Here is a 13,845-nt window from a genome sequence, read left to right on the forward strand (position 1 = left end):
TATGTGGTTAGTGTAGTTGGTGGTGGTGGAGGTTGAGGTAATGGTTGTGACAAAGGATAATATGGGTACTAGTAGTGGCATGGCATATCCATGATATTGTACTTGCTCTTAAGGCAAGTTGGGGTACAACATAGGGTAGCCATTTAAGGCTGGGTCATATTGTGGGATGTGGGCTCCTCCCTGTGTTGGACCTATCTCGAAGCTTCTACTCCTTATTGTAAGGTTCCTATTATATTGTAACAAGTAGCTTAGGTTATTTCTTTAGCCCTAATGGCCTAGGTTATTGCTACAACCCCAATGGAAAAATTAAACTTAGAATCCCCATGCACTGCTTGTATCGAGGTCTAATGTTGCAATGCTTGAAGATGCGATAGGCCTCCAAGTGGTGGTTTCAACATTCCAAGGTTCATATTTTGAGAGTTAGCTAAGCTAAAATCTATTGATGTAACCATTATCACTGCAGTCACACTGTTGGGGTTGCAACCAGTTGTGCTTCTAGGAAGGATTGCTCCTTCCCCTATAGGGTTGGTGCCTCCAATTCTTGAACTAGACTAGTTAGGGTCCATATTGGGAATGAATGGCTCCATGGTTGGTCTTTCTAGCCACCGATCTCTTACTTGTTAGGCGGTTTAGTGATTCTTTGACTCCCACTCATTACTTGGTCCTCTCATGTGATAATGTCTCTAATTACATCCATAGAACTCCTCTGAGTGGTTGTAGGGGAGTCAGATGCTCTAACTTCTTGGTCCATATACGAGGTCCTTCAATGTGATAGGCTCCTAGTAAGAGGCCTCACTTAAGCTACCATCTTCGCCATCACTCGAATACTCAGTCAATCACTAGGGTTTCTTGGCTCATATGAGGTCCTAGGGGACTATGAAGCATACAGTGAAAGCACTCTCTTCTAGTGGAGGACCGAGTCTGAAAATCCTTCCTGATCTTGTGTACATGATGAAAGGGTGATCAGCTTAGAGCCCACCGTGCTTAGTCACAAGTTTCACCCTAGAAATTTTGGCTTTTGCTAGATTTTTTAAGTTTTTAATCTCTGTTTGACTTATGAATGTGCATTCCCACTTTGGTACATGCGTGGCCATGTGAGATGGGAATATGTTCGCGGCCAGGTCCCTACTTGAATTTCCCTGCTTGACTTGCAAATGTGGTGCATTCATAAGTCTAGGAATGTGCATGATGGGGATCTACAAACATGCATGGCTAGAGAAGTTGGGAACTTGCATGGCCAAGTGAGATGGGAATGTGCACGGCCAAGTCCCTACTTGACTTTCCCCTGTTGGACTTGCAAATTTGCATTTATAAGTCTAGGAATGTGCATGGGGATTTGCAAAGGTGCATGGCTAGAGAAGTTGGGAACATGCATGGCCAGGTCAGATGGAAACATGAATGGCGAGGTCCTTTTTTGACTTGAGAACATGCAGTCGTCACACAAAGTGAGTTCCCTTTTTATGGTCAAGCCGGCAAGAACCCATGTTTGTTGGCTTGCCTCTATGTCAATCGGCAAGCATATGTGATGCTTAAAAAGGAAAGAGCTCAATATGCATAGAATGGTGGAAAAATAGAGGGAAACTAATAATTTTCTTCTATTATAGACATGTGGGGGCAAGGACGAAGAAACATCTCGAGATGGCGCGAGATGCCTAGAATGACAGAAGGAGGGATACCAGCCCTAGAACCCATAAATGAGGAACCCAAGGCTGAGGAAGACCTCGAATTGTAAGAAGAAGAGGACGATCAACCTAGGGCATCTGTAGGAGAAGAGGATTGGCTCTACACAAGGGAAAAGATAAATGATATGGTCAATAATCCCACGTTCTTGCAGAGCATGGAACTCTTGATTCAACAAAAGCGGGCTGAGGTCGCTAATGAAGAGCTAGTGATGAGGAATTGCCCGGACCCACCAACCATAGACCCAAATTGGATAGAAGGACCTACGCAAGTAGAGGATGAGGTCTAGGTAGGGGGGAATTTCTCCTCAGAGGCCAATAGTGGATTTGTTGAATATGGCCATGGAAATGGGCAGAGGCATGGTGAGGGAATTGGGCACTACCCTTAAATCCAAACCGTCTCTAATGAAACTGCACATAATTTCAAAACTCGTGCAAAAGTTCTCAGGAGATGGGGACCCAATCCAACACCTAGAGATCTTTGATTCACCGTGTGAAACTTGTGGGCCAGTGAATGATGTGACCATGATACATGTCTTTTCTCTAACTCTAGATAGGAAGGCCCACGAGTGGTATCGAACCTTAAAGCCTGAGGACAAAGTCAATTTCACTCGGCTTAAGAATGTGTTCATACCAAGATTCGCTTGAAGTGATAGATGGAGTCCTATGGCTCAACTCCATAACATCAAGCAGAAAGAAAATGAATCCATAAGGGATTATGTTTCTCAACTCAAGCACCAAAACTCAAGATGCAAATTGAGGGAAAGGCTAATTGATGATCAATTATCACCCTGTTTCCAAACAAGAGTACGAGATGCAAGTTGAGGGAAAGGCTAATTGATGATTAGTTATCAACCTGTTTCCGAAGAGGAGTACGAGATCATAAGATGCATGATTATTTGGTGTTAGCCCGACCAACTACTTTGGATACTTGCTCTGTAAGTTGGCTATCGAGTATGAAGATAACATGGTAACTAGAATATGCCAAGCAACTTCGGTGGTGGTAGCAACGTCATGAGTCTCTAGTCATCAAGATGCGGGACCTTGAAACAAGCAAGTTGGCAACATGGCAGTTCAACAACTTAGTACTGCCATCTTAGAGAAGCTAAAAACCAAGTATGGGAGAGAAGCATTGGGGAATGCCTATCTCTACCCCTGAAGAGAGTTAATTTGGTGCTCAATCTGTAGACAAAATCATATGAGCACTGAATGTCCTCACCTAAGACCAAGACAGTTTCTCTATTGTACTCATTCTCTAGGGAACCCCAATACTGCCATGTGTGGATACCCAAGGATCCAATCCTTAGCACGATTGCTAGCACCCAGAGTGCTATTAGCTTTACCAACACCACCAATGCAACCCAATGTGGCTATAGGGCACAACCGAATGCGTCCTATTTACCAAGAGGAATGTTAAGGATGAACCATATGATGGAATTACCATCATAGTATCCTTGTTGTTGAAGTACATACATAGGCACCCATCTTTGACGAACATTGTAATTTGGTTGCCGATGTGTTGGTGATGAGGCTTTCTTCTTTGTGCAAGCTTAGGGGACTTTGTGATGCCCTTGGGGACCCAAGCTTTAGTATTTCTTTGGTAGTACCCTTGTGCTTGTAGCAGTGTTTTTGGTACCCACACTTGTTGCATTGGTGGAGTTCTTTGAGGAACTCGCATAGGCTTTTGTGGATGGTGTTGTGGAGTTCTCTTCTTCTTCCTTGGCTTTCGAGTGCTTTGTTGAGGAAGAGGTTTTGACTGTCAAGGCACCCAAATTTGATTGGCACCTTCATAGTAGGCTTGAGCTACAAGTAGCTGCTTCTCCACCCACATTTTGATACTATTAGGATATCATGATTGTGGGAGTCTTGGTGGAGTTTTCTTTAGGGTTGATGTGGAAGGTTTGGGGCCTTCCTTGACTTTGGCTGGTGCTGAGGCTATGGTTTTGAGACTCATGGGCGTTGTTGATGATGATGAGGTTAAAGTCACTGGTGGAGTGGCTGTCTAGATAACGAGGCCTTTGAGCATGTGGTTGTCTCCTTTTTTTGAGGTTTGTCGATGAAAATGCATAGGCTCCGGGTCTTTCCTTTGAGTTTCCTGTTAGAGATAAATGGTTGGGCTCTGGGAACTTCTTCAGGAATAGTTGTTGATTGCGAGGTTTTGGCATCGAACTTCGTAAGGTGAGGATGGGGTTGAAGGAGTTGATGCTTTATTGGAGTCGATCTCGTTGATGTAGATAGTAGGTCCTTGTGTAGAGGGGCTTTTGTAGAAGAGGCTTATATCCGTTTGTGTTCAGCATCATAGAAATCCATTAAAGTTGGATCCTCTTCCTCGCAGTATGGTATTGTCAATTTTTTATTGCGTTGACCATCAAGATGACTCTATCGCTAGCAAAGTACAGTGGTGCTTGGGTAGCAACAGTCTATTTATGTCCCAAGATTAAATCTGCTTCCAACACATACTCAACCACAAAAAACTTGCAAGTGAGGGGGTTAGTTTCAATATACATTGTATGTTCAAAGTACCCCATACATGGCATGTTCAAGTCTTGTGTAAAGGTAATCCTTTCAAGATGTGCCGTGAGTGTTGGTTGACCTAACAAATCCCATAGCTCGAGGGTCATGAGATTGTGTTCTCATGTTGGATAAAGTTGTGCTTGAGCTATGGTGATTTTATTTACAATTTCCAATCCAACCAAAATCCTAGGGATCTTTTCTGTAAGATATGTTGGAAGTTCCAGATCGTGTAAGGTTTCTTCCTCCCGTAATAGCAATTATACATTGCCTGCAGGAGTGTTCAAGGTGATTGTTTACATGGATTCATCTAGTGAATATAACGATTCACTTATCCAAGGTCCACCAAAGATGACATCATTCTCAAGGAAATCTAGGGTAACATGAAATGTAAATTCCATATCACCATCGATTGTTTGAGTAGTGTATCTAAAGTAACCGGGAACTTCAATGTTTTGTTCATTGGTTTCTTTTGCAAGACTATTGCTTGTAGGGATGAGTTTAGGTTGTCCCAATGACACCCAAGTGTCTATTGTCTCATGATGTTATGACTTGCTCGAGGGCTTGCCGAGGGCTAATCAATGCTTGTTTGTGCAACATCATTACCTATAGGGAAATCCAACCATACCATGATAGAATCTTCCAAAGGAGCCATGGGTGTTTCGGTTATTGTTTCAACTTCAGATCCTATGTCTGTTTCACATTCCCATTCATTTTCATCCTCTGTTTGAGTCTCAACTTTTTCAAGAGTACCCAATAATGCGTACACTGGCACACTTGGCCCTCTGACAATTCTTAATAAGGGCTGTTTGTGGAAACTTGCGAATCCTCACAGTCTTGTTTTATGTAGTTCGTTATGTCCTTGTATAACTCAAGCTGAGCCATTAAAGGTACAAGTGTTAACATGATGCTGGCTTTATTATGAGAGAAGAGCATTCCTCTGAATGAGGTTTTGAGAGATTGTTTTAATCTTGTAAGGGAATTATCAAATTCCTCACGTGCTTTCTCAAGCCTATAGTTCATACAGTCTGTTTCAAATGATTCTTTTGTAGAGAGTATGTCTTCCTCTTGAAAGGGAAAGCTGTACTCCTCTAGGTTTTGTATCTTGGTTGCTGTTTTAGGTTTGGCATTATGAGGTTCAATTACAACCGGTGACCTTGTAAGAAATTCAACCAAGCTAAGCATGCCCTCCTGAGCTTGCTTTTTGCATTCCACATATGTCATGTGATTATCATTATCCGTTTGGGGTGGTTGGGTGGGTTCTAGTTTCTTGATTGGTCTATGTGGTGCACTAAGCGAAGAGTAAGAACTTGTTTCATTCTCTGACTTTCTTTAGTTTGTCAGTTTTTCATTATGTTTACCCATGCGACGAGATCAAATTTTCTTTTGGGTTTTTGTATCCTGTGTCGCACATATGGGTGTTGAGGTTTGTGTGGTGTTCTTTGAGGTGGATGCTTCTGTAGCATGTATAGTTTTTGGCTCTTTTGTGTTTATGTCCCCTTTTGGGTTTATATCCTCTAGAGACTCCTTTTCCCTATCTTTTAATTCAACCTTGGTTTCAGTAGTTTTTTATCCCTTGTCTTTCTTGGGTTTAGAAGGGTTTGTTTTCTCTTTTGGGTTCTATTTTAAAGCATGTACATCTACCCATGTTGAGGTGTTGTCTTTTACATTCCTTTTGACTATTTCTCATGCCTTGGCTTGTAAGCGTGTAAGAACATTCAAGGATACCGTGGCCAGTTGCCCGTTTTGTACACTTAAGATGTTAAGAGTTGTATTTTGTGAGATAAGTTGCATTGAAGCAACTCGTCTTGGGCAATCTTGGAACATGTGATCAATGCCACATCGTTCACACATTGGTCACAAGGTGTCAGTGACTATGGACATGGAAGTATTCCAAATTGTGCAGTCTGCCACCTTGTGAGGTCCACGACAATAGAAACACTGAAGTGTTCGATTAACTCCCTCCTGAGTAGTTTCTACCCTTTGGACTGTTTTTGTTTTGCGCATGGACGGGAGATGGAAGTTTTGAGTCCATTGTGGATGAATTAAGAAACTTTTTAATATCATGGTCAAAGGTTTTACAATATATGCAGTATAGAAGAACAGGTGCCTTGTATGCACAATGAGGATTGGGATGGTCGTAGTGATTCCATTCAACACAAGGCAATTCGCTCCTCACTTTTAGAGGCATTAAGGATGTTTGGTTTTGAAGGTTTTCATCCTCTCTTAGAGATGTTAGCTATAAGGTTTTAAGCAAGGCTGCATAAAATTCAAAGAATGTTAATTCCAAGATCGATCTTTCTTTTGCCATTGCTTCTCTTGGTTTAGATGAGGAACACGTCATAGCATGATCATCTTCTAGCATGTTGTCATCTAAACGTATTGCTTCTTTGCAACATTGATCGAATGTTTCCGGATTGGATACAATGATCAAGTTGTATAAACTGTTATTCTTCAAGCCCATCATGAAACATCTCCTCAATTGAACATCGTTTAATTTTTTCCATGACTCACAACGTGAGTCCAAGAGTTTTATCCTAAGGATAAAATCTCTAATGGATTCATTTGGTTGACACTCAATTGAATAGAGTTCTATTGTTACACTCCACCGATCACCTTGTTTGGAAAAGCCATGTATAAAGGCTGATTTCAAGGTTTTGAAGTTGGTCTTGATTGCCGGCATCAATGGATGAACCATCGACTAGATTTTTCCTCTAAGTATAAGTTCAACGCATGTACCTTAGTGGGGCAGTTGGGATTTCCAAAGGCTTCACATCTCTATTCAAACATTTGAATGAATTGAACAAAGTCTATTGTTCCATCATATTTGCCCATAATTTTAGAAATTTGTACGGTCGTATTTCTATATGAGTCACTGAGGTCGTATGTGAGTGCTCTTGTTGGAAGAGACTCAATGAGTCCTTGGGCCACCCCCCTTCCTAGACTAGTCAGTATGTCCAAGGTGTGGGCATCCAGGAAAGGGTTGGTACTTATAGGATTTGCGGGAATGTTAGGCAAGGGACAAAGCCCGCCGGTGGGATTGAAGTCACAGGGAGGTGTAAAACTTGATGACACGTTTGTTATAGGCATGGCCAATGGTAAGGGGAGGTGAATTGGCAGCATAGATCTCAATGGCTCGAAGATGACAGCCATTGGGTTTAGTCCTTGTGTGATCCCTGGCACTCCCTCTATCATGGCCATGTTTGAATGCCTAAATGCTCCTTAATGAGTAATTATAATTTTTTTATTTTTATTTACTTTTTATACTTTCCCATAGCCTATTACAATCTCAAGAGGCTTGGTGTACTCTTCGTTGGATCAAACGGGTGTTCATTTGACCTGATTAGCTTAGGCGCTACACGTACGTGAACGATTGTCTGAAAAAAGCGTATGCTAGGAACTTCCTAGATGGAAGAGGAGGTCCTAAAACCTATTTTTCATCACTGTCTAAGGATGAAAATTTTTCACGAGAATTTTTTTCCCTATTTCGCAGCATGTTTTTAAGGATGTTCCAAAAGGAATTTTGAAAAACTTTGTATGAGGGAGTTGTAGTATTTTTGGAGTGCTACAACTTTGTTTCCTTGAGTTGTGCGTGATTTTGTCATTTAGACCCTCAAAAAGTAGCCTGAATATAGATCGTAGTCGTTTTCGCGCTAATTTTTACGATTTTTCGTGGTTTTGGGGCTATTTTTTGCCTCGATTTCTGGGTCAAATTTTGAGGCTATTGGTCGGAGGCCAAAAATAGTCTATTTTGATTTTGAAAGACTGTCCAAAGTCAAAGAGCTCGATGTCAGCTTTCCGATGAGCCCTAGAGCACCTTCATCGAATATACAGTTTAGGAGATACGGGCCTCCAAACAGGGGTGGTTTCTAGAGTCTTTTTTTTTAAAGATTTTTTTTCCCCGACGGACCCCTTTTCATGCCAGAATTGCCTTTTACGGTCAGAATTTTTCGTCGAAATCACCTTTCAGGCTGGAATTGCCTTTCACAATCGGAATTTTTCACCGGAATTGTCTCACGGTCGAAAATTTTCGCTGGATTTGTCTTTCACAATAAAAAAATTTCACTGGATTTGACGGCCAGAATTGTCTTTTCACGGCTGGAATTTTTCACTGGATTTGTCTTTCACGACCAGAATTTTTTACCAAAATTATCTTTTGGATGTGTTTCAAGGAGGATTAGGGTGAGCCATAACAGTGACTTGAGGTATTCATTGACGCACACTCATGATGGATTGAATATCTAGCTTGCTTAAGGAAGGTGTTTGAGAGATGTCGATTGTATCGCATATCCTTAAACCCTTTAAAATGCCAATTTTGGGTCAAGCACGATGTTATATTGGGACACATTGTGTCTAAGAATGGTATTTCCACCAATGAGGGCATGGTGAAGTTGATTCTGGAATTACCCCCATCAACAAACTACAAGGGTGTACAATGGTTTATGGGACATGTTGGGTACTATCGAAGATTCATTATATTATATGCTGAAATTGTTAGACCATTGTATAGACTGCTCATAGTCTTTGAATGGACTGAAGAGTGCCAACCAACAAGCATATGATTAGTTGAAAAGGACACTTGTTAGTGCACCAATTTTGAGACCACCCGCCGACTGGGACCTTGTATTCCATGTGCACATTGATGTATCAAATTTTGCTATAGGGTGCATGTGCATGTTGGTGTAACCTACGGAATTCAAATTAGATTACATGGTTTACTTTGCCAATTAACAATTAACTGATGTAGAAATCAACTATACCACATCTAAACGTGAAGGGTTGGCCTTGGTATATGTTATCAAGAAATACATACGTTACTTGTTGGATAATAAGCTTGTATTTTTTGTGGATCATTAAGCCTTATTGTATTTGGAACAAGCCATGCATGACGGGAAGGATCACACATTGGTTAATCTTACTCTTGGAATTCCACTTTACGGTCACTGTAAGGAAAGGATTACAACATGTTTTGGGGCAGACCATATGTCAAGGATTCAAAACAGATAACCTGCAAACTAGTGTGGACAATGACCTTCCAGATGCATGTCTATTCAAGATTGATATGGTACCTAAGTGGAGTGAGGAAATATCCAAGTACCTAGCCACAGGATCGGCCCTTGAACAAGGATAAGATGCGTCGGCTTATTAAGTTGGCTGTACCATATCAACTAATTGCGGGGGAACTATATAAGCTAGGTAATCATGATATCCTTAGAAAATGTGTGTGAGAAGATGAATTCATTACGGTATTGGAAGAAACACACTTGGGAATAGCTGCAGGACATTTTGCTAGAGAAGTTACAGCTCGCAAAGTTCTTCAAGCAAGACTATGGTGGCCTAAGTTGTTCAGAGACGCCATAGAATTCGTAAAGAGATGTGAAGAATGTCAACAATTTGCCATTCCACAACAAAAAGATAGGATGCCAGTCACCCCTATAATAGTGAGACAACCTTTTTAGAAAAGGGGCATTGATTTTGTTGGATCCATTAGTCCAACAGTGCATCCATCGATATGTAATTGTGGCCATAGATTATTTCACCAAGTGGGTAGAGGCGAGAGCCTCTAAAAAAGCTGATGCTCAAACTATGACTAAATTCTTGTATGAATAAATCACATCTAGATTTGGCTACCCGCTAGAATTAGTGAGTGACCAGGGTTCGCATTTCATCAATGAGGTGATTGAACATTTGCTCATGGGATTCCTTGTAGTACATTGTAAATCATCACCTTACTATCCACAAGCAAATGGCCAAGTTGAGAGCACCACAACGAGATTCTATGTGCTATCTTGACCAAAATCTTAGAGGCTAGTTGAACAGATTGAGAGCACAAGTTGACTACGGCATTATGGGCCTATCTTACTTCATATAAGGTAGCGATGGGATATACTCCCTTCTATCCTATGGAGTTCTTAGTTCCAAGCCTACGCATTGTAGTACAAGAAAGGCTCACAGAGAATTCATTAGCCGAGAGGTTGATTGACTTGCAGAAACTTGATGAAACACGGCTAATTACATCACATGGACTTATGGTCGAGAAACTCCGAAGGAAGCATTGGTTTGACCATAACACGGCTAATTACATCACATGGACTTATGGTCGAGAAACTCCGAAGGAAGCATTGGTTTGACCATAACCTAAAATACAAGGAACTTCAAAAAGGGGACATTGTCCTCGTGTATGGTGTTGGAAGCACTAGGAAAAAGAAATTGAAATATTGAGGGTTAGGCCCGTTTAGAGTGGCTGAGATCACCCCACAAGGGTCAATAAGAATTGGGACTATCGATGGGGTAGAAATGGAGGGCTACATCAACAGAAGCAAGTTGAAAATTTATTACGGACCACTGACCCAATAAATGCTTACACAAGTGCATCTCTTGAAACAAAAGAAACACCTAGAAAAAGAGAAAATTAGACAAGCTCAAGTGGAAGCCAAATCTAGGGAAGCCAAAACAAAACAGAGACTTCAGGGAAAAACTCTACATGTAAACATGGCTTCGCTCACATTGCTAGAAGATGATGACCTAGATATTGAACCTGCATGCCTAAGTGTACATGTCTCTACAGTGGGTAGTCAAGAAAAAAAGCATTGCATTGATTGAACCTGCACGCCTAAGTGCACATGTCTCTACACGGGTAGTTAAACAAAAAGCATTGCATTGATTGATACAGGATCAAGTCATAACTTGATTTCCTATGAAACTTGGGTAACGCTAGACAAACCACACCTAGAGGCAACTAACGCCCAGGTTCATAGTGTGCATTTGTCCGTTACACAAACCATGTTGTTTTTAAATGTTAACATTTCCATCTGAAATAATCCATTGGTTGGGAAGGTGTTTGTTATGCCTGCAGGTATAATGGAAGAAGATATGATACTAGGAATGTCTTGGATTTGCGCCATCAATTATACCATCCACTAGGAGGAAAGGAAAGTGCAACTCAACCAAAGGCAATGACCCCCCCTGACCATTCCATTATGGAGTCCCTTGAATAAAGAAAAGCAAGCAATTAAATGTGACATGGAGATGCCAGTAACAAGAAAATCAGGAGAATCCAGGGTAAAGGCATCGACCTCTAACAAACCTCACCACTCAAGAGGACCTCTGCAAGGGCACTATATGTCTCCAACAAGAAAATAGTGGATTCCAAAGTCCCAACTCAAGGCCTAAGGCTATTATGATAATTTCAACACCTCAGAAGTGTCAAAGCAGCACAATAGGGATACATGCAAGGGCCAAGGAAACAAAACCGTCGAGGGGAAGCGGCATCACAGACGAGCGTGAGCACTGTTAAGCATTCAAAAGAGGTGGGTGAGAAAAGACATACTAGCTACCCAGGGATACTATAAAGGAGCTTTGCAAGTATGGTTACCAAAGGACAAAAAGGCATTAAGTGCAGGGTTTACCTCAAAAAGAAAAGAAGCGAGACAAGGGCACAAGTAGGATCAGGACCCAACTATATCATGTGTCAAGGCAACACCAAGATCAGTCCAGAGGAAGAAAACAATTAACCCAAATAGACAAGAGAGTGGCACACCTACACTACCGATGTCACCCACTAGGGAGATCAAGCAAGGCCAAGTTCTAGACAAAGGTTAAAAAAAGTGGACCCACATGCACAAGAAGAAGGAGGTTCACAAAGATTCTGTAGATTTTCTCCTCCATTGGATGGAGGGGAAACTAAGGAGTTCTTATTCTGAACTAAGGTGTCTACAACAACAAATACCAACAAGTTCCAATTTTCCAACTTGGTTCCCCTAGAAATAATAAGGCAAGGGGAAGGTGACAAAGGACGATTACCTAGATACAAAGGAAACGCCTTCAATTTTCAATGGGTACAAGGTAGAGGGTTAAGCGTTTCACACCGTGAAATGTCTAAACCATTTCACTCCATAAAACAGGTTCATACATTTCACGAACTCAATATCTATTCCTCTGCATGCATATTTTTTGGACTAGGATTGAATGAGCGTATAGACCATCTAGGGTATCACCAAATTGCATGAATAAGGGAAAGCGCTTCAGCCGTGAAAACCTTAGCTTAGCAGCATTTCACACCGTGAAATGTTGCAAACCATTCCACGTCATGAAGAGCTAGGGTTTTTCATGCCGTGAAATGGCCAGTAGGGTCTCGCGAATCAAATTTTGCCACGTAACATCCCCAATTATATTTAAGATGGCCACCATGTCGACGGCTGGGCCATAAAAGCAAAAATCTTTCCCTTTTCTTGCACGTCGCTCCTATCAACCTTTGAATTTTGAATCTAAGATCTGAAGATCGTGTTCATCGCATGCGCATAATCAGCCCCCAGCACTTCACCATTCCATTCCTTAGGTAGGGGTTCATACGCTCTGACACATTAATAATTCATCAATTATCATCATGCTAAACAACCATGCTTAATGATTCATCGATTCTCCTCATGCTTGCAATCACATCCACTTCTGCATTATTGATCGTACTTATCTTTTATATCTTAGAATCAAAATCCTACACTCAGTTGCTTGAGATCACAATCACAAATGTGGAAGAGATCTCAAGTCGTGAAATAGCAGTGTGAGATCCATACTCTACTATTTCATGGTGTGAGATCCATACTCTACTATTTCATGATCAAGTACCTTTTTGCGCCGTGAAATGGGTTACCCCCTTCACGTCGTGAAATACGCACATCTCATGTCTAAGCAAGGACTTTATCTTATATTAGCCCTTGTACTTGTTCATCATCATCTTCAAACATCTATGTTCTAGTTCAAAGATAAAAGCCAACACAAGTCACCACCACTGATCACCCCACCATTTCACGCCGTGAAATTCTAACTCTGCTATTTTACACTCACACTGCACTTCTGTTTTTGCTCACCTTACTAACCATCTTTCCATCATGCATGCACACCTTAGAGGATTACTTGCATAATCTTCCATTCAAATTTCACATCTTCCAAAAACCTACCATTTCACGCCGTGAACCAGGTTGCATTTCACATGTCATGAATGCCTTGACAGGGCTATGAAATACCTTGGCAAAATGTGAAATACTCACTTTTTGGATGCTAGTTTCAAGTTTTTGACCTCCCCACGGCATAGTTAACTACCATACACATGTACCAATGATCTTGAACTCCTACCAGCCCGCGGTGGCAAAGGCTAATGCTTTAATGATTTTGTTTCAGATGACTTCCCAATCCACCAAAGGAGACTCTGGCCCTGATTATGAAGAGACCCCTACTGTTGTCACTCAAGCAAGTGCCTTTAGATCTCCTGCAACAAATAAGAAGAATAAGACAAAGCCAAATCCTGTGCTGGAGTCACCGGAAGGCAAGAAGAGAGGGCATCGAGGAATCAAACTGACTTATCTCAGCCCCTATGCCAAGGACCTGGACGGGAGGATGATGATCCAAAGCAGGACATCCACATAGAGCAAGGGAACCTCCTCTTCCAATATCATAGCCCAAAATGCCTCAAGATTTTGGAGGATACAGATGTGCAATACAAGCTGGAGAAAGTGGGGTTGGGAAGGATGGTTGAGGTACTCCCCATAACCTTAAACCAAGCCTTATGCGTAGAATATATCAAGGCATACAACAAAAACACAAAGAGAGGAACCATCACCAATCCCAATGGATCCAAGGAGCAAATCCATATCACGAA

This window comes from Cibotium barometz, chromosome 44 (assembly GCF_041138505.1).
Source record: "Cibotium barometz isolate CiBa-2024 chromosome 44, ASM4113850v1, whole genome shotgun sequence".
Lineage (NCBI taxonomy): Eukaryota > Viridiplantae > Streptophyta > Polypodiopsida > Cyatheales > Cibotiaceae > Cibotium > Cibotium barometz.